Raw genomic sequence first — 22,428 nt, 5'->3', positions numbered from 1 at the left:
ATGTCCCATTGTCTTTGCAAGGCATGGCAAACATTGATTTACCAAACATTTGTTTTCAATCTCCATGTGAGTTGCCTTCCTCCCTTTTGAAGCCCAAGCCACTACCCTCAACATCCTCCTTTGTTGTTTAGCTGAATATGGTACTTAAGGTGGTGGCTTCAGCCATTTTGATGAGTTAGTCAGTTTTCCTAAGTTTCTCCCATGTATACACGTTATTCAATTTGTTTGATTTTTCTGCTGTTATTTCGTCTCATTTCACTTTAATTCTTAAACCAACCAAAAGAACCTAGAGGGTAGAGGAATATTTCTTCTTCCCCTACACTGTGCTGCAATCACTTACTAAACATGGATCCAATTACCAGTGAATTGGTCCACTGGATGTATAAGGAGATGCAAAAATAAGAAAAAGTCAAAATATTCAATTGTTTGGTTATTGCTATCTGTAATAACTAAACTAAAAGTAAAAGAGAATACTGGGTTGAAGTTTGATGCTAGACCAAATTCAGATTTCAATGAGTCTGAGCTTCGACTACTGGCCTCAAAACTACCCTCCAAGGTAAAACTCAAGGTGGAGGAAGTTCTAAACCAAGAAACTATTGAAACCAGAGGGTATAATTTGAAGGACTTGGTTCATTTTGTAGATCACTATCATCAGCTTCCTGAAGAACCTTTAGCAAAATGGATTATGAGTACCTTATTTAGGAGCTGTGGGTTTTTTTTGAGGAAGATTAGCCCTGAGCTAACATCCACCTGCCAATCCTCATCTTTTTTCACTGAGGAAAATTGGTCCTGAGCTAACACCCGTGCCCATCTTCCTCTACTTTATATGTGGGACATCTACCACAGCATGGCTTGACAAGCGGAGCATAGGTCCCCACCTGGGATCCGAGGCAGGGAACCCTCAGCAGCTGAAGCGGAATGTGTGAACTTAACCACTGTGCCACTGGGCCAGCTCCCTGTGTCTGATTTTGAGTGCTGGAGAGGGGAAGAACATGTTTGGGTTGATTCAGAACCCAAAGCTCACTACCCAAGTCATGGTAAATGCTATGATTAAGGGGCCCACTTTCACTTGGGAATCCCATGCAAACTTGTTGCAAAACTGAACAAACATTTGAGAAGCCTTATCAAATTTGCAGTCTCAGCTTCTCCTCCTGGATATTAGGGATGCTAATAAAAATATTAGGTTAATTAATGAGAGAATGAAGAACGGCCAAGGGAGAGAATCAAGATACTCTTCCCAAAAAGATGGAAATTTTTGATTATTAAGAAATAGGGTGAATAAAGGGAGTATTGATAGAGACCAAACAAAGAGAAAATAGAAAGGGGAGAGTCACAAGTCTGTTGCAGCAGGGAGAACTCTTTAGATGTTATAAAGAAATGGGATAAATAAAGAGAACATTGATGGGGTTAGAGCAAAGGTTTTAATAGAGCACTACCAAAGGTTGGGTGGGCCAAAGAGCCCTCCTGCGTGTTCCCCAATATTAAAGGGCCCTAAACAAGTCTACTCTATTTGCTCCAATCTGGAGAAATTTTAAAAGTCAGAGGTAGAGATTACTATGAGAAACCTGACAAGCAATCACTTGGGATTAGACAGATTAATCCAGTTTAAGACTGACAAAAAGGCCAGGATCCTTAGCTTGAACCCTTGCTGGGGACCCAAAGCCTTTGCATAGAGTGAGAAAATGGTCAGGAGGTAGAGAAGAGAAGTTCCCAGGCCTCCTTGATACAGGAGCCCCACTAAATGTGGTACCAAAACCTGTTGATGAAGTCCTAATGGAGGCTACAGTTTGGAATGTGAGGGTTGATAGAATTAATGTGAAATTTTGCAGGAAAATTGGTATGTTTAAGCAGGCTGTATGTGAAGCAGTGGCATCTTTTTTTATCTGATTGTATTTTGGGGATGGACATTGCCTCTGACTGGGGGATGTTTACCCTATCTAAACTGGTAAAACAGAAGGCTTGTAAATCTGGCCTGCATGCAATGTTAATTGGACATACTCAATGGGAATCAGTAAGATTGCTTGAGTTCACATAGTGTAGGATAGAAGCAGGAGTGCTGGTAGGGATAACCTCTCAGCAATAGACTCGAGTTTATGGCAAAAGCCTGTGAGCATCTCCCAGAGATTACTACTGGGACTTTGGACTAAAGAATTTTCATCCAAGGGGCACTTACTACCCTGCTATAGGATATTATTCATTGAAACCACCCCTGTGATCGAAGGACATAAAGTGATCTTAAAACCTAAAATATTTACCATGTCTTGGGTGGTGTCCGAGAAACACTTTAATGGGCATGGTAGTGCCCAGAAAGTTTCTGTAATAAAATGGAAATGGCTTATACAGGATCATGCTGCCTGGGGAATGCAACGAGGTGATACTCATGAGTATGGAGCCTCTTTTCTCCTGGTTCTGGAGCTGTGTGAGTATCCCCTGGATTATATTCCTGTAAAAAGCTCTCAACAGACAGAGTTGCTTTGTTCATAGATGACAGTGCCAAGGTGAATGGATAACATCCTCTTTGGAAGGCCACCACTCCGATGGGTGAAGGTAAAAAGAAGTCAGCTCAGCTCAGTGGAATGTTGATGTGTAACAACAACAATAAATTTTATTTATTATGTTCTGCGCATTTTGTTAGACCTTTATGTATATTATCTAAGGTAATTTTCAAAATTAAACCTCTTGTGGAGCTGGTATTTTTATCCTTATTTTACCAAATAGGAAACTGAGTAATGAAATAACTTGTGCATAATTGGATCACTTAGAAACCAGTTACATCTGACACCAAATGCTATCCAGTTAGCTCTACTATGGCCTTTGGTATATTGAGAGGAGGCCTCTAACAGAGGTATATTCAGTGGCCAGGGAACTCTGAGAAGGGAGCACCCAACCATGGTGGAGGAAATTAGAAGTCTTCTCATATGTGATAACATTTGAGGTGATACTTGATAAACAGTTGTAGCTAACTAGGATGCAAACACAAGAAAAGATGTTCCAGGAAGATTCTTGCTTATTAATTCGATTTAGAGAATTGTTATATACTCTGATTTCCTAAGAAAAGATTTAGTAAAGAGCATAAGGAATGTTCTGGTGATCTAAAACAATATTTACTAATATGGAATTCCTGATATGGAATTTTCAACATTTTATCTAGTGTGATATGTGAAACCTGAGCATCTACTCAAACAACATCACGTGTAGGACCAAGACAATAATTTAGACAAATTAAGCAAAGTCTTCTCCATATTTGCCTACTTCTGGTTTCACTAGCCTGCAAAATCTTGAGAATTATGCATCTATTTAACTTCAATTTGTTCGTATAGGCATGACTTTCCCTAAATGGATAGGACTCTTGTTGGAAAGGAGGAATTCAATTTTCTATATTTGGTTTTCTCAACAGAGAAATGTAACTATGTAGTAAAATATGTTGTACCTGATATTTAGAGAGGAAATTTGTTTAACATAAACATTTTTCTGGACCAATTTTGTATGTTAAATTAGTGATCACACATGTTTTATTGCCAAGTTGGTATAATAAATCTCTCAGATGCCAATACCATCTGGCCATCCATGCCCACTTGCGAATTTCATGTGTCATTTTGTACCTGCCATAGTTCCATACTCATGCTGCTCAGCATCTGCCCTGAGTTAAATGCTTCCTTTAAAAATCACAATTAATGGGAACATCCTGAGTTGTGAGTAAAGGGTTTGTGAAAAAAATTCTCACACATCCCAAAATATAGCCTGACATGTCATTGAACAGATGTTGAACTAAAATAAGTACGATAATATAAACAAACAACAATACTGTATCTTGCGGATTTGACTAGGCTGACATTATTTCTATTCCCTATTTCTTTGATAACTATATAAGAACATTTTTTCATAAGGCATTTTAGGAAATAACTGCTATCTAAAAAATGTGAAGTGGCAGTGTAAAATTATAATTGAAACACAAGTCTATTTGTTTTCTAAATTAGGTAAGAAAAAAATTTAGAATTGCTGTCCTTTTCCTTGACTTGGAAGCACATAGATACATTTTTGTGAGTTCTTTGGAAAAGTAGAATATTTTCATTGGATTCTAAAACTGTTAATTCTGCTTTTAACTTGTTAGGTAGCCATTCAGCAGTCAGAAGCATTTAATCACCACCCACTGTATACTAATCATTTTCAAGGAGAGTTCAAAAAGGTATAAAATATACACTCTCTGGCTTCAGAGCCTTACCAAGTATAAATACACTAGAAAGTTAAAAGAGTCATCAAGTACAAAATATGTTTACTATGTGATTCCTGAAACAAGACTTTAGGAATACAACTATGAAGTTAGACGGATACTGGGTGTACAAGATGGCAAATTAAACTGTGTCACATTTTTTAAAAAAGTCAAATTTAAGCTTGGGGATAAAACCACCTAAATAGTTATAATTTCAAGAAGTATAACTAAGACATTAACTTCACTTGTCCTCTTGTAAATTCTCCTTCAAAAAGATAAGACCACTTGGTAAAGGTGGTGTGTGTCGAGTTTCCCCATGGACACCTATCATAGGACTCCTGATATACTGCACTGACAAAAGCATGTTTGTGCTGTTCTTACAGAAAATTGTGAATTTAATCATGGGGAAACATCAGGCAACACCAAATTGAGGAAGATTTTACAAAATAACTGACCAGTACACTCCAAGAGTGACCAGGTCATGTAAGAAAAAGAAAGATTAAAGGAGACCAGGGACACATAACTAAATGCCATGTGTCATCCTCAATTGGAGCCTGGACTGAAATGGGACAGGAGTTGGAAACTGCAATTTTAATAAGGTATATATTTTATTTATGGTATTTTATTAATGCTATTTTGCTGGTAGTGATAATTGGACAGTGGTTAATAAGATATTAATCCTTGGGAGAGCTCATTTAAAGGTTTATGTGAATTATTTGTACTATTTTTAAAATTTCCTTGTAAGCTTATAATTATTTCAAGATAAAAAGCTAAATAAAAAGGGGAAATTAAAACCGTGATTGATATATTTCATTTTAAGTAAATTTAAAATCCAAATTTACAAAAAACTGTAAACAGATGTTGAACTCAAGTTAAGGATTTTCATTCTAAAATACATAGGAGAATTGTACTGATGTCTGCTATTTACCTTGATATTTATCCAAAAAAAGATGGTTTAATGAATGGACAGAGGAATGGAAAGTCGGGTAGATGTTAATGTCACTTGAAACAAAATATTAACTATAGAATCTATATGGTTGGTTTTAAGATGTTCACTATGAAATCTTATAAACTTTGCTATATGTTTTTTAAATTATCATAATAAAAAACTAGGTGAAATTATAAAAGTTGAAATACTGAAAAATGCAGTATCAAAATTGATAGTGAGATTAATTTATGCAAAGAAAATCATTTACTTCATTTCCCCACATTTCTCAAAGATGGTTTTATTTTATTTTGTTTTGTTTTTGGCTCTTGGTAGACACACTCTCTTAGTTCACTCACAAATAAATATCTTCATAGAAGGAGTAACTCATTTGTTTTGGTCTACATCAACTGTTGGGATTTCATTTTCTACATTGTGCTTTATTTATTTACGTTTCTCTAGTATCTGAGACACCTCAGCAATATTTCACTCTCCCCTAGAACTTTGTGTGGTACCTGAATATGATGCTTGCACAAAGATGCTGGCAGACTAGTGAATGTACGATTATCCAGAGCAAATCTTTCATTTCTTTATCCATTAATTTAGAATTGTGGACAACTATGAAAGTTATAAAATAATCTAAAAGTTTTAATACCTCTAGGGAACTGATAACCTCAAACAGAATCAAGTGGATTTCTAATATGAGCTTGTATATATTTCTTTTGGACAAAGTATTGAAAGGTTTATATTATTAAAATGTTTACTATTTTCTCATTATTAATATGATATTTAGTTATTTTTGAAAACCTGAAGGATAGAGAGAGAGATACAAAGAGAGAAAGAGTAAAGATTACACTTAAGAACACTACCTTAAGAAAATTGCTGTATTTCAAATTGCATGAATGAAATTTTTCATTTAACATTACATCATAAGTGTTCCTCCTGTCTCAAAGCTATTCTTAAAAACCTAAGTTTAAATGGCTCAATGGTAGCCTATCATATAGATGTGTTGTATTTTGTTTACCATATTTCTGTTGGTAGAATTTAGTTCTTTTTTCCCCTCAAATTCTTTTTTTGTTTGTTGTTTTGAGGAAGATTAGCCGTGAGCTAACATCTGCCACCAATCCTCCTTGCTTTGATGAGGAAGACTGGCCCTGAACTAACATCCGTGCCCATCTTCCTCTGTTTTATATGTGAGACACCTACCACAGCATGGCATACCAAGCAATGCCATGTCCACACCGGGGATCTGAACCAGCGAACCCTGGGCCACTGAAGCAGAACGTGCACATTTAACCGCTGTGCCACTGGGCCGGCCCTCAAATTCTTATTTAAAAAATTCTTATGGAAAGACTTATGTATGGGTAGTTAGATAATTTATTTCTGACTTGTGATCGTGCTTTTTGTTAAATTTTAAGATGACTTTGCAAGAGTTAGGTTATGTTTTATGACCTCTCATCATACCTTCTCCAGAGCTGAAGATTACAGTTAAAAATATATTTGCTAATTTGATGGACGAAAAGTTGGTATCTTGTTTTAATTTTCATATTTTGATTAGTTAGAATGTTCTTTTAAATTATTATGTGCAATTTGTTTTTTCTGTTCTACTCTTACACTTTCATGTGTTCTTTAATTTTTTTTTTTTTTTTTTTTGGAGAGGAAGGCTGGCCTTGAGCTAACATCCATTGCCAATCTTCCTCTTTTTGCTTGAGGAAGGTGGTCCCTCAGGTAACATCTGTGCCAATCTTCCTCTGTTTTGTATGAGGGACACTGCCACAGCATGGTTTGATGAGCAGTGTGTAGGTCCATGCCTGGGATCCAAAACTGTGAACCACTGACTGTTGAAGTGGAACCTGAAACTTAACTACTATGCCACCAGGCTGGGTTAAATTTTATTTTTGTAAAATTTTATGTTTGATAATTCAATCAAATATTTCTGATTTTCATTCTGTCACTTTGAAATACAATATTACTGTTTTAAGAAATATGCATATTTATCTCCTCTCTCTAAATTCATGATATGGAATATGCATTAATACTTTCTCTTAATTTTCATTTATATATATTTATATGTTTTCTAAAACATTCTAGACTATGTGGTGTATGTGAGCACATGCATGTGTTTATGTGTGTCTCTGTATATGATTCTGTCTTTCTTGAAGATTCAGCACAATTACCTGATGCTCTCCTACATATGACCATTAGTCGAACATATAATTTTAAAATTTTTAATCATTTTAGGCTTTCTCTCAAAAGAGCCTCAGCATATCCCTAGCTGGCATTCTTCAAAAAATGAACTTATGACTATTTCTCAGGGCTCCCTCAAGGTGGCAAATTGTTTGTTTTTCTTCATAGACATCAGTTACTTCCTTTTCAATTAGAGATGAATGTTGTGCCTAGCACTGCAGAGGGAGCCAATAACTTTTACATATTATAAGTCATCTTTCTCAGAATCATACAATTAAACATTTCAATCCTTTCTGCTAACATTTCAGGCAACAAGTTCATAGCAGTAGGTATTGCATCATCCATAAAAAGTCTCTCATAAGCAACTAAGTTCATTTGCTTGAATACAAATTTTTTCTTGTTATACAATTTGAACTATCAGTATAAAAATGATTTGATTATGAATATACAAGTTGTTAAAAGACTCCCTGCAGAAAATAATCTGAGGAAAATTACAATATATTTTGTGAATAAATTCTTTAAAAGGAATTTTTCAAGTTTGACCATGGAATGATGATTTTGTTTGTTTTAGGAGTTAATATGCCTTTTAATAATTTCTGTTGACATTTACAGTCTAAATTTTGTTGTAATCTTTACATAACCCATCTGGACTTGCCTCTTTGTCTAACCATTTTTAAGACTTGGTAATAATTGTGCAAATTTATATTATTCAGGTTTACAACATACCTGGCCCTGTTCTAAGAGAGTTACATGATTTTTTTAAATTTATTTTTTACAGCATGTGGTGCAGGGGTTATAATCTCCATTTTACTGGAATCAGAGTTTAAAGAACTTAAGTTTCTAGAGCCGTTATTTAGCAGAACAAGACTTTTTTGCCAAGTCAATATGACCCAAGAACTCTTAACCTTAACTGCTCTGTAGGATTGCTAGTTCTTTAAACCACAACTTCTTCATTTTTTCTAAAATTTTCCCATGCATGAGTTTCTCAGTGTTATTCATCTCATGGCAGAATGGTATGTTTTCAAATAATCGTGCTAAGAAGGGTAAATTGGCAATGTCTCTTGAATCCTTTTATATTTGATAATATTGCTCTATTGCTTTTCCATCTGAATAGATACTTGATTATTATTACAATAATACTGGGATTGGATACTACTATTAGTACAATAACAGGCAATTGACCTATTTGGAATCAATTTTCATCAACAATTGATAAAGCTAATATCCATCCCACTCATGAGATTGTTTTGAGGATTTAATTCTATATCCTTTATAAGGAAACAAAATCAACTGTGGATTACAATAATTATTTTTCTAATGTATTATCATGTTTATCCATAAAAATAACACAGTTGTTATTGTCATTATTTTCATTAGTATCTTATAGAGAATTCTTCAGTTATCCCTCAAAAGTTTCTCCATCTGCTGCAGGTAATTTAAATAAGAGAAGTCTGAGTCCATCCTCACTTTATTTCTTTTGAAGATACCCTTCTCCTTTTTCCCCAGATACTACATGTAGAATACTTTTTTTTCCTTTTCTTTTTCTTTTGCCATGATGCAGTTAGGTTGGCTTGCCCATAAGTTTTGTACTGAATCTCTACACTACATGATGTGGTCAACTACTTATTTTTAGTTAAAAAAATTTTTATTCTATTGTAAATATCATGATTGCTTTTATTTCATTTGATGTAGATGCTTTCCATAAAATTCTTCATAGGCTAGATTTAAAATCTCTCACTTGAATATCTGGCATCTACTCTTATAATGTCTTCACCCTTTTGGGGGAATAATTTCAGCAATTTTTCACAAATCTGAACTGTACCACAATGATGAAATTGTCTATTCAATTCTATTTTAATCCATTTATAATTTACATGTTATTTACTTTTAGAGCATTTGAAGTACTTATGTATTTTATTATTCTATTCTTTATGTTGATTTGCATTATAGCCTATTCTAATTTTTCTGATATATTTTTACTTAATTTTCACTTTTCACTAATAAAATTTATTAGACTTCATTTATTGTCTACTTCTATGTTTCAGATATTCTGCTAAGTATTTTATATAAATTTCCTGGTTGATATTCCCAGTACCATATATTACTTTTTAAATTTTTTATGATGATAATTTCTCATAGTTTCCTTTGGCATATGTACGTTGTTGTGTTTTGTAATTACTAATTAGTGAGAACCTGATATGTTGCAGGCAGTATAACAGATTGTTTTTCATATATTATTTGAGTTAATCCTCATTGTATCTTTATAATCTAGATAACATTGTTTCAACTTTATAGATAAGAATATATTCCTTTAATCTGTTTTTAAAATTTTCCCAGCTCTCAGAATATTAAGTGAAAGAGCTGGAATTTCAGCCCAAGTTGGTGTGATTCCATGTGCTTTAATTATGCCCCTGTAGTATATCTCTTTATGAAAGAAGACAATTTGCTCCAATTTGATAAAAGCTATGATGTTTTTTCCAGAAAACAAACTAGCCATTTTCTAAAATCAGTCCTTTAGATTATCTAGGAGGAAACAGTGAATGAAGACGTTGTGTTTATCGGTATGCCGGGTATGTGAAATGCCCTTGTCTCGTTTCAATGTCCACTTTCTTATGCAGAATCCCACCTTGCACTTAGTTGTTACATCTCCTTGGTTTCCTTCTATATGTAACAGTTCATCAACCTTTGCTTATCTTTAGTGATTTCCATATTTGTGAAAAGTGATCAGATGTTTTGTTGAATGTCCCTAAATTTGTGTTCGTCTGATATTTTCAGATGATTTGGATGAAGGTATTTATTTTTTGACAAGGACATCATAGAAATTGTATATCATTCTTCCATATAAAGGCATCATATCAAGAGATTCATAATGTCATTACTTTCTATTACTTGTGATATAAACGTTTATCACTTGGTTGGGTTGGGGTCTGTTGGTTGACACTTTATGTCTTAGAGAATCTAGGATGGGGAAATATTCTTCAAAAAGCAGTAACTGAAAAATTCTCCTTCATTACTTCCTTGTTCTGTCTCACCTCACTTTCATAGTGGGAAGGAGGCAAAGAGCAACATATAAGGCTATTGCCGTTATCTACACCGTAGAGATACCCGTACCCATTCTCCACATAATTTATGTTGTATTCATTGTAAAACCAAAGTCAGGGGCTGGCCCCGTGGCCGAGAGGTTAAATTCACACGCTCAGCTTGCGCGACTCAGGGTTTCACTGGTTCAGACCCTGGAGGCGGACATGGCATCGCTGGTCAGGCCACGTTGAGGCGGCGTCCCACATGCCACAGCTAGAGAGCGACTCACAACTAAAAATATACAAGTATGTACTGGGGAGACTTTGGGAAGAAAAAATAGGAAAAGAAAAACAACAAAAAAACAAATCAAAGTCATATCTTCAAAGTATGAAGACAGAGTGGTTCCGGTAGGGTGTAGAGGCATAGAAGGAACAAATGTAGTCCAAAGTGCCGAAATGGTGTTATTCGTGAGAATCACCTGGGGAATTTTTGAATCCAGGGTCCTGAGCACGTTGCATACACATCCAGATACATTTCATCTGGGTCCAGATCTGAAAGCCACTCCTCTATATGAAATTCTGAGAGCTGAAGGAAAAACGCCAGCACTGTGTGGTGAATAATGAGAGGCTTCTGGTTTCCTGACTGGTGCAAATCCTTTAATTCAAATACAGTGTCAAAAGGTTGCATGTGGCTGAGATAGTAAAAGGTTCTTTCTGGGTGAACCCTATTTATTTCCTTGCTTTTGGCACTAATCTTTTTTCTCATTATTTTTAATAGAGAACTTAATTGATAACCTTCATAGGATCTGAATTTTATTTTATTGACCAGAAGGGCAGCATAAGAGATGAAGTGATGCTGTTAGTCAAGATAAAAATCCTCTGGGGGAAAAAGAGAGCTTTATAAAAGGCCATATAAGTCATTTGTTATTTTGAAGATGGCAAAATAAATCCGTTAGTAAATGATGGGCTTTTATATTCCAAATTTGAGTTGACTCTAAGTACAATAAGTAGTGATCTGAAATCCCACTATAGCGATACAGAATCTTCCCAGCTAAAACAAAGTATGACTTCTTCAAATCTGGGTCGGAAATTCTATTTGTCTAAGCCATAGGCCTATTATTGGGACCAACGGCTTAAAGAAAATCAGAAAAAGTGGTAGGGAAGAGGAAGATAGTTAAAACGAAGGGAAAGACATATGTGTGAGGCAAAGAGTGTTTTAAATTGAAAGTTAGTTCAGTAACATTATATTTCTCAGAATTAGGATAGAATGTGATTTTATTAAAATATGTGCTATTATTTTATAATAACTAACTTCGTCTATTCTTTCTTTTTTTCACTCACACACAGACATACACACACATACACACACGGACAAACAAATTCTTTTATTTAATGTTTCAAAATAAGAAATTTTTTCTTAAATTCAGCAAGGTGGAAATGAAATAAGCAGTGAAGCCAAAGTAATAATTAGAATTTAGTTTTTGTTTATAAAATAGAATTTCAAAGTATTCTATGTTCTATAATTCAATAATAAATGCTACTCAAATATTTTTATCATTATGTGAATTATTGATGGATGTAAATGTCAATACACAAAAGCAATTAGAAAATAAGATTATTTTCCATATTTTATGCAGAATAGCACTATAAGCCACTCATATTTTCCTTGCACACCTGCCAATTATTTTTGAATATCTATTAGGTAAATTGTTATTACATGTCTAGGTTTCTTCCTCTCTTTTGAACTAGGTGACCTCATTCTTTTATGTCTCTTTTACCCGTGTCTTTGTTATAGAATCAAATTTAGTTTTAAGATATTGCAAAATGACTTTTTTGATGAAAGCTGTTATACTCTAAAATATTACAGTATGTCAAGTTCATCTGTGCTCTTTCTTTCCTATACTGTACTCCCATCATTCTAACACCATTCTAACCTGCTCAAACGTGTTTAAGAATCATTTGGCTCCTAAGTAGCCTCATTTTTATTGGCCAGTCACCCCTATTTTTTTGGTCATTTTTTCCAGTTTGTCCCTGAATCATTACTAGATTTTAGTGACCAGCCCAATTAAGCTCTTCTTTTATAATGAGCAATCCTGAAAGATTTAGTGGAGCCTATTTTCTACACCCTTTATCTTCACAATCCCTCTGTATTTTGAATTCTTACTTTAGCTTCTTCTCAGTGGAAAATCAGTGAAGTTTAGAGAAGATGCCTTGATTCTGAAAGGATTTATTTAGGTCTCAACACAATCACTTATTGCTGTGTGATTTAGTGCAAAGGATTTACGTCTCTGACCATTTGTTTTGGCAGTTAAAAGATTTATTACCACAATCAATTTAGATAACACAGGTAAAATATATGGCATAACACCTCGGTCATAGTAAGTGCTCAATAAACATTATTTTCCAGATCACTTCAGCTGCTAATTAACAGGCTAAAAATTAAGTACTGTGAATATGCTAGATACAATGAACTACATAAAAACACAGAGCAGAGAAACATATGTAATGCCCAACAATTGTGGCATGCCAGGAAGCAGTGTCAACAAGCAGTTCAAAATTATGCACAAATCATGAAAGGTAGAATAAGTCCTGGAGATGTGACTGTGACCTAGGCAAAGCCAAGAAAAGTAGCAAGATCTGCAAAGGTTATATATAGGAAAAATCCTGAGAAGATAATTATAAACTTCAAAGTATGTAACTGTCCATTTTTTTTGGCATAGTAAACTCTTTAGAAGTATGAAAAATATGAAGTGTAATCTATAAAGTAGATGAACTTACTTCAAACAACTGAACTCAACAATATTTATTGAACTCCTACAATGTAAGAGACACCATCAAACAAGAAACCTGGAAACAGATCCAATATTAGCAAAACCGGTATATTATCTACTCTGGATGTAGCAACTGCCACTCTCCTCCAAGAAATCTATGTTTTTGTTTGTTTGTTTTATTTTGCTTTCAATGTTACATGCCCTATAATTACTTAACTTCCATTGCTTTTGTTCAAACTGTTCAATTTGCCCTTCTTTCTTATGTGGGAGAAATCCTATCATCCTTTAAATTACAACTTGAATGCTTCTTCCCACAACTGGAAATTTCAAAATGTTCTGAGCAGATTAAATTGTTCAGTCCATTGTATTCTCCTAGCTCTTCTCACCTACCTTGCCTTGCTGTGATAGGTTCACACTAATGTAGGGGGTCTCCCTAATGTCTAGTGAACTTCTTTAGATCAGTGGATAGCTGAAATTGTTCCTTATGACTCCCAGTACTCCAATACAAGGTACTCAATAGGACCCGATCATAGAAACACAATGCAACATGCCCAGGATTGTGAAGGATAACTCTGTTTTTGGTTATTAACTTCTAGTATGTAATGAGCGTTGGAGTGGAACAAAGGTTTCAGTTGGATGTTACTTACATGCGTACTACGTTGTCTTTGTCTGGAATCTCTCTCCCTCCCCTCCTCTTTCCTCTTTTCCTTCTCTCTCTTTTCCTTCTTCATCTTCCTCCTCATTCTCCAATGTTTTTGTTTCTAACTATCATACAAACATTACAATAGGCTTTTATATAACTGTAGGGTGGTACACAGAATCATTTACAACCAAAGATAAAGTGGTTCTTAATGCACTTGTAAGGACAGGCATGAATTTTCAAACTATGAAGCTTCTGATCTCCTTCTGCTTCGGTAGACCTTAACAAATGGACTAGATGAGGGAAAAACAAAGAATAAGGACAAGGGGCAAATTAAAAAAGAGCATCTAAGTGTATAAGAATGTGTGTGTGTGCGTGTGTATGCGTGCTACAAACATAGAAGTGGAAAAATACAAAATAATCACCATTGGTGATAAATAAAACTACAGAGACGATTACTCTCTGTAATCATTATACATAAAGTATATGTTACTTTATTTTGCTTTAATTTTTCAATGACTGAAAAAATAAACAATGCTTAATACTTATACATCTATAGAATTATGCTAGCAGTTTATATATGAAGATCAACTAAGTTAAAGTTCTCTAATAAGAGAACATTAATAAGTAATTAATAAGTAATGAGTGTTATTAAATATCCTAAAAGTCATAGAATACATTTAATTTATCTGTGGGACTTTAGAAATGTCCAATCAGGCAGCAACTTTCTTGTATTTAGTTCATTTTGTGTAGTGAGCCAATGAGTGATAAAAATAGATTATATTTTGCACATATTAGCTTAGAATTTTAGAGAGAAAAACCAGTGAATTACACACATTTTCAAATGATATAAACAGAAAAAAGCGTTTCAGTATAATAGCAAAAATCTATGCTGTTCTCAGTTTTCAAAGGGAAATCCTATAATCAAACATCTTAAAGCATTTTTTTCCATAGTTATCCACTTTCTTTAGCTCCAAGTATATTGTGATTCTATACATATATCTATAAATTTTGAACTTGTCTTTAAACAAGGAAATACACTCACATCACAATATTTTTTGGAATGTTAAGCAATGTTTTATATTGTGATAAATCATAATAGTATTTCAAATGATTTGTGATCATTGACAGAATATTTAATCATGTTTAAGAAGTAGGATATACTTTCTCTCACCGTACATCTGAAAGTGTTGAAAATAAGGTAGAATAATACTCAACCTGGAATTTAGGTTAAAAATTAAAGCCAAACAAACATTTAAAAATGCTTACATGCAAACATAACATTCAGCCCGTATGCTACTCTAGCTGATAACATTTGCCACATCAAGGGCTTATGTAAATTCAAACAGATACATTAAATTCTACGGGAATAAACAATGCGTTTATAGGTCAAACGAGAAACTGCACAGTCAAGACCTGAAACAAAAGGATGGTAATTTTTCCCAAAAAAACTCATATAAAGGTATAAAATATGAAAATAATCATATAAAATTTGCATTAGATGATACTTTATTTTTCATGCTTTCTTATTTAATTTCCCCTTTACTATCATTCTATATTGTTATGTCTGTTTATTTCACAAATTACAATATCCAACGTAAACTTGAGGATATCAAACAAAAGAAAGAGTATTCCTAGCATATCTGGTGCACTATGTGTATTTAATAACCTTCACATGGATGAGAACATTATAGGGTATAGCTTAATCCTGGCCAAGCAGAAATGTAATTTCAAGACTCCAGAATTGTAAGCCTCAATCATTTTCCATATAAATTACGACTCTTTTTAAACTAACTTTAAATCATGGATTGTAAGTGTTTGAAATTCTGTTGAATTGTATCACACGGCTCAAATAAAAAAATTTTATTAGGACAAAAAATAAGTTTAATTCAGTTTGGGTTTTGCTTTTAGGTTAATATTTTGGTAACTCAGTTGGCTGGAGTCATTGTTTTTGACTGACAAACAATCAAACATTTTTATGGACTTGAAATTCCTAATGAAAGGGCAGCTTTCACACCTATGGGATTAAGAAAGTATTGTTCTATGTTAGTTTCCCTTTCCCTATAAACTGCTTGAAGAGAAGAGTTGGGTATCATTTATAGTCTTCTCACATGGTTACAAATACTTACTGAAGGCCTTATTTGAAGAGTTGGTCATATGTTAGAGTAAGGAATGGAAAAAAGGAGTTTGAGGTATATTGAGATGTTATGGCAAGAATTGGGGATGATGACTATATAAGCTAATGTTTATTGTTATTTCCACTCTAAATCAAATACTCTTCCAAGCCTTTTGGTTCCAGTATCTCTTTCACATCTTCAGCTATCTTATATGTTACTAACCCCATTTTAGAAATTATTAAGCTTTGTCACCAAGAGGTAAGTGACTTTTCTGAGGTCATGCCACCCGTTATTAGTGGAGCTGGGATTTGAACTCATGTTTCTCTGACTCAAAGCCACACACTCTTCACCTCATGAAAGTCCCACCTCTCATAAATTAAATGGCTCACCCAGGGTTGTAAAAGAGAACACAGTCCATTGAGATGTTTCTTTTGTCAAAATATCTGTTAAAATGATTGTAACCCTGATGTTACACGCTCAGTGATGTGGTGTACCATGGGTAACACCTTATTTGTGGCCAAATTTATTGAGAAAAAAACCCCAGATATTCTGCAGCCTTTATTTATTTTTTTAAATAGCTCTACTTATGTTTTCCTCAATTGCTGTGCCAAGTTCTAAAAAAACATACTTTAAAAACATGTTGAAACTGGTTGGGATTTAAAAGTGATAGAGGTAGCACAAGGACTTATTAAATGTCTACTGTGTACTAGGCAATGTGCCAATCACTTTACTTGTCTTGTCTTATTCTTATCAATCCATGCTAATGGATTAAGTAAAATTAACCCAATTATCAGGTAAGGAATCTGAGACCCAGAGAAGTTAAATAACCCACATCCAAGATCAAATTTCTAGTAACTGGAAACGTCTGCAATTGTGTTAATGCGTATATAATTCCAAACACTTTATACCACTGTCAGTATCACTCAGTGATGGAACTTAGATTATCTGTATTTGAATTTCCACCTCAAGTGAAACTGATACGAAGATCATGCTATAAACCATTACATATTAAGCCTATATTCATTAAACATAAAAACAATATTCTAAAGGACCTCACAAACCTAGCAGAAGAGATAGGAAGGATTACACATGTATACACAAAAACAATTTTACAAGGTCAAAGTGACTAGTGCTGTAATAATAATATAGATACCATGATAGTGCTTTATTTATTCTAACTCAGGTTGTTGAAATATAAATGCTGGAAAGAATGATGCAAAATAAATCACAGTGAAATATGAATTTATTCTGTTTTGTGTTCTTAACAGTTTTATTTAACCTATGCATTTCTGTTCTTTTAAAAACTACTTTATGAAGTTATAAGTATGTTTTAGGTGGAAGGCTGAAAGTTGGATGAAAACTGACATTCTACATGTAAGCCATATTGACACAAGCATGAAATATGCAGAACTTTTTAATATTTATTGGGATTTCAGGGCCATAGAACATCCTCTGCTGGGAGCACTGGGGATATATTGCAGAGCAAAAACAATAAAACAATAACAAGTGAACATGATTAGATGACATGTGAGGAAAACAGAGGCCCTATCCAGGTTAGAACAGCCGGTTAAATAAATTCTTTTTCTCTAGTGTTGCAACATGCACAAGCATTTTTTTTTTGAAAAAGTGATTAAAGAATTTAATTAAGGGAGCTTGTTAAATTTATTTTGGCTTAGAAATGTTAAGTAGAACTTTGAGACATCGGGATATGCCAGATAACCATCAGATTCATAGGAACAAGAATTAGAAGGAGGAGAAAAAGGAAGAAGAAGTGGAAGAGGAGGAGGGTGGGGAGAAGAAGGAGGAGGAAGGTGAGGAAAAGAGAGACAAAAATAAGAGTGCCAAGAAACAGTCATTCATTTGGACATTTTCATATCAGTATGATCAAAGATATGTGATAGTTCAGGAAGAAGAAAAAGAAATGTATGGAAGTCATTTTTAATGGAATATTACTCATGTTAATGATGAATATAAGTGAAGTGATTACCATCTGTTTCCAAAGGGCATCTATGTTCTTTTCGAAAATATAATCAATAATAACATTTCTTATTCCCTGGAATATATCTTTGTCTTAAAGAGAAAAATATGCTATTTAATGACTTTCATATTAAATTTTAGATACATATTTCCTCACATATTTGGCATCAATATTTTTATATACCTACTACTCTCTTGCTCTAAGATACATATGTATATGTAGGATATATATATGTATCTACATGTATCTTACATATATATAGAGAGAGAGAGAGAAAGACAGAGAGACAGAGAGAGAGACAGAGAGAGTTATAATAACTATTTTCTCCTACATTTGCAATGTTAAGCAGCAGGCGAATTATGCTTATATCAGTCCATGCACCAGCTAGTCTCAAATTAATACTAACTTTTCCATGCTGGTTATAATATGAATGCATTAACACTAAGGATGGCATATTACCATACTGTTAAAATATATTGCTATCCATACCAGCAGTTCACCAACAAACCACCTTTTTTGAAAATTCTTCAATTAATCTCTGGAAAGATTAACATTTAGTGATGCAAATTGGGTCGAATGTTGAGTAATTTATGTTTTTTTCTTCCATCTTTGTGTGCCAATTTTTACAATAGATATATTTATAAGAATCGATTTTATATTGAGATTTGCATTTCTTATGATTGTTAAAACTACAACAAATGGTCAAAATGTGATCAAATTACTGTTGTTGTATTATACTCAAAGACTGTCTACTATTATCAATTTTCCTAGCTAAGACACTAGACATAAATTTCAGTCTCTCTCTCATCTCCCCATTTTTTTTTTTTTTTTTTTTTTTTTGGTGAGGAAGATTGGCCCTGAGCTAACATCTGTTGCCAATCTTCCTCTTTTTGCTTGAGGAAGATTGTCACTGAGCTAACGTCTGTGCCAATCTTCCTCTATTTTATGGGGGATGCCACCACAGCATGGCTTGATCAGTGGTGCTAGGTCTGAGCCAGGGATCCAAACACAGGGCCACCAATGCAGAGCGCCCAAACTTAGCCATTATGCCACCAGGCTAACCCCTCACCTCCCCATCTCTTAATTAAGTGTGTGGCCAAGGCAGAATTCAGACCTAGCTATCTGTTTCCAGAATCCATGTTCTTAATAATATATTGGGTTTTTTCTCCCTATATGTTACACATTAAGCATAACTGTGTATATTTACCAGTATTAGCCAGTGACGTGTAACCTTGCAAATGGAGAAAGTGTACAAGCCACTTTATAAGTGAGGTTCTGTTGGTCAAATAGAACCACACTCCACAGCTATACTTTTTGACAAATTTATCAATGATTACATTTCTAGCTCATGCATGAAAGTTCTGTCTCTAAATAAGCATCAAAATTTTTTCAAAATCCCTTCACCTCTTACTCTAGCCTTATTTTCCTTGGGCTGCTTTTATTATGATTCCCATAATTTTGTTTAGGACCACTTCAGTAACACCTGTGATTTTTGGCAATCATCTATAGTCTCTTAAAGTGTTAATTTCTTTTTGCTGCTTCCTTCCATTCTGGTGCCTTAGGCTGCCTGGGTTGAGAACTGTTTGTTCCAATCTTATAGATTACAGAAACCTACTCTTGTTCTGGCCAATCTGTGCTCCTCCCACACCACTTCAAAGTAGTGGTGATTACTGAGAGATGGAACAAGAGAAGAATTCTCAATTCCAGAAAGTAACCGTAAAAAGTAAATACTTCAGGGAAGAACTCTGTATTAAGTGCAAGAGAAACGATGATTCCGTACCCAGGTGAAGCACAATGTAGCCTAAGATAATATATGTTTATACATGCTATATAAATATATATTCATATTAATATTCAATACATCTGTTGGATATCTAGGCTGTGTAAAAAATGTTTCAGGAGCTTCAAAGATAGAAACAAGTTAGATACTCAATACAATGAATCCGATGGGAGAAGTGAAAATTTAGACATCTAATACAAAAAGAAAACAAATGTGAAGATGTGGAAGACTGTTGATTTTGATTTGAATATACAAGTGGCAAGTCTTAAGCTTCCAAATGAGAAAATTGGCTGTTTACAATTCTGAGATGACACTAAATCACAGCCTAGCAACTAATTAGTCAGTGAAATACCCCAATAAAACCGGAGACTATTGAGTAGGCTAGATAGTACTGCTGTCCGGGCAGGAGAACTGGATAGAAGAGGGTTTTCCAATAATATTCCACTCTTAAAATTGTTTTTTCTTTGTTCTTCAAATGATATAAAATATGCCCACAATATTTAAATAATCAACATTAATGAAATAGAAACTAATTGAAATGTACTGGTTTTCCAAAGCTTGCACAAAAATTTTAGCTAATTTCTCTTAATCCTAAAAATACTTTGAAAACAATCTTTTCCATAGACAAGTTCAAATATCAATTCCAAATAACTGTGTAAATACGTGTGCAAGGATAAAGACATATAGCCTATAGTGCCTTCCTGAAATTGTGAGCTTTTACTGTCTTACAGAAAAAGATCTCTAATTTCCTAAGATAATTTTAAAATATAACCAAGAGTGTTGACTGCTCAGAAACCTATGATGCAAAATGTATATGCCACCAAGATATTTAGAGTAAGAAAATTATGTTAATTTTAAAAATAGCATACATAAACCTGATCAAATTCAAAAGAAAATAGGTACAGTTATTTGGTAAATAATTCTTTGTTTCAAAGGTATTGTGAGTTATTTCTTATTAGAATTCATGTAAGCAAACTTTTCATAAAATATAAACACATGATGAAAGATCATATTTGTTAACTATAAATTTGAAAATTGATCAAGACAGTAGTAAAAGTTTTCAATGAAATTATTTATGGTTTTAATGATTCTATATTTTTTAAGCAAATTTTCCTTGCTCTTATTTAAACAATAAAATGTGGTGGTATCTTGTGATTTCTGAAAATTGATGTTGCTTTCTTTTATTCTGTATTTTATCTTTATTTTGCGCACTTCAATCTGGTTAAGAAGCTTTTACCTGTTATTTCTCTCCCACCCCCAAAGTCAGCTTATGTCAAGCATTACATTAGTTTACTTGTGGGGAATATTATTTACCTGGGAAAGCTACTATATTTTTTGTGCTATATCTCAAATGCTATATCACAAAATGTTAAACTAAGATTTAAGAGGATTGAAACACTTTCATTCATTCTTTTCTCACTAAAAATAGCAATTTACTAGTAAAAATAGTTCAAGAATGCAAAGATGTTGCATAAATATTAAATTTTAGAGTTTATTTCTAAAATTAATTTTAAATTATAAAATTTATTAGTTAACTAATAAAACTAATTAATTAAATATATTTAGTTGATTTTTTAAAATTCTAATTTTATGTATTCCATAAAGCACACCTCAGACACTACCTTGATCTGGGGAAACTCTGTTTTAACAAACAAGGGAAGTTACGAGGCTTGCCTTGGGCTCCCTCAAGATGAGTAGATCTCCACATCCACTTGCCAGAATATTAAAAGTGTGTATAGAGAACTTAACGGGGTTCAGTCATGTATTCAGTCCAGAAGGTCTCAGCAATACCTCACTCTGCTAAGGCTGTGTCCTTGACGCAACTCCTAGTGTGGGAATGGTGGGTAGAACATACATTTTTAAGGACATGGGAAGAGGTTAGGACAGGACCCTCTGATTGCCTCTGATTGCAACTGGCAGTCATATCCTTTTGATAACCTCCTCCGACACTGTTTTAAAAACGTGAAACAGAATGTGTTAGTTTTCACTAGGTGGACAAGAAGTCCTGGATATTCCAGAGAGGAGGCGCAGATGTACAAAAGCTTGGAAGACACAACCCACTTAGACAACTACCAGTACTTGAGTTTTATGGAGTTCGGTAACGGCAAGTGATAAAATAACACAGGGAAGGTACTTTGAACTTAGATTACAAAAGACTTTTTAAAGACATGATTGAGTGTCGAATATTTTTCAATAAGAGGCTAGAATAATTGAAGAATTTTAAGTGGAATAATAACTATGACTTTATTTATCTTTTACAAACATTACTTTGATGTTCGTTTGGAGGACATAATTGCCAGAGCTGTGCAGAAAGGAGAAGCTGAGATCAGAGATACAGATTTTGGAATACAGATAGCAGAGATTACTCAGTGTACTTAAGAGGTTTACTTCTACACACCCCTTCTGTCGGAGGTACTCCTCAACACAGTCTTCTTTGAATTTCTAGGAAAGAGCTAGTGGGCGTTATTTATGCCATATGAGTCCCCTGCCACATATGGGTTGATTTTAGGGAACGTTGATTCCGGCAAACTGGTTATACTTCTGGGATAGGAAAATGAAAAGAGATACTGGAAAAAAGATATCACATGGACTACAGAAGAGATTAAAAAAAAGATGGAGAAATGGAATTCCTTTATATCCTAGTGTCTTCCCAGTTCTTAGAGTCCAAAACATATTTAGATTCTATGACATAGTGTTATCTTCCTAACATTTATTAAGCTATAAGCCAGATATTTTTTGGAACCTATTACATAGAAACTTCTGATTTCACATGGGAGGAAACAAAAGCTAAGACAGTATA

Source organism: Equus przewalskii, chromosome 3, assembly GCF_037783145.1.
Source record: "Equus przewalskii isolate Varuska chromosome 3, EquPr2, whole genome shotgun sequence".
NCBI lineage: Eukaryota > Metazoa > Chordata > Mammalia > Perissodactyla > Equidae > Equus > Equus przewalskii.
Note: the sequence above shows the minus strand (reverse complement) of the source record.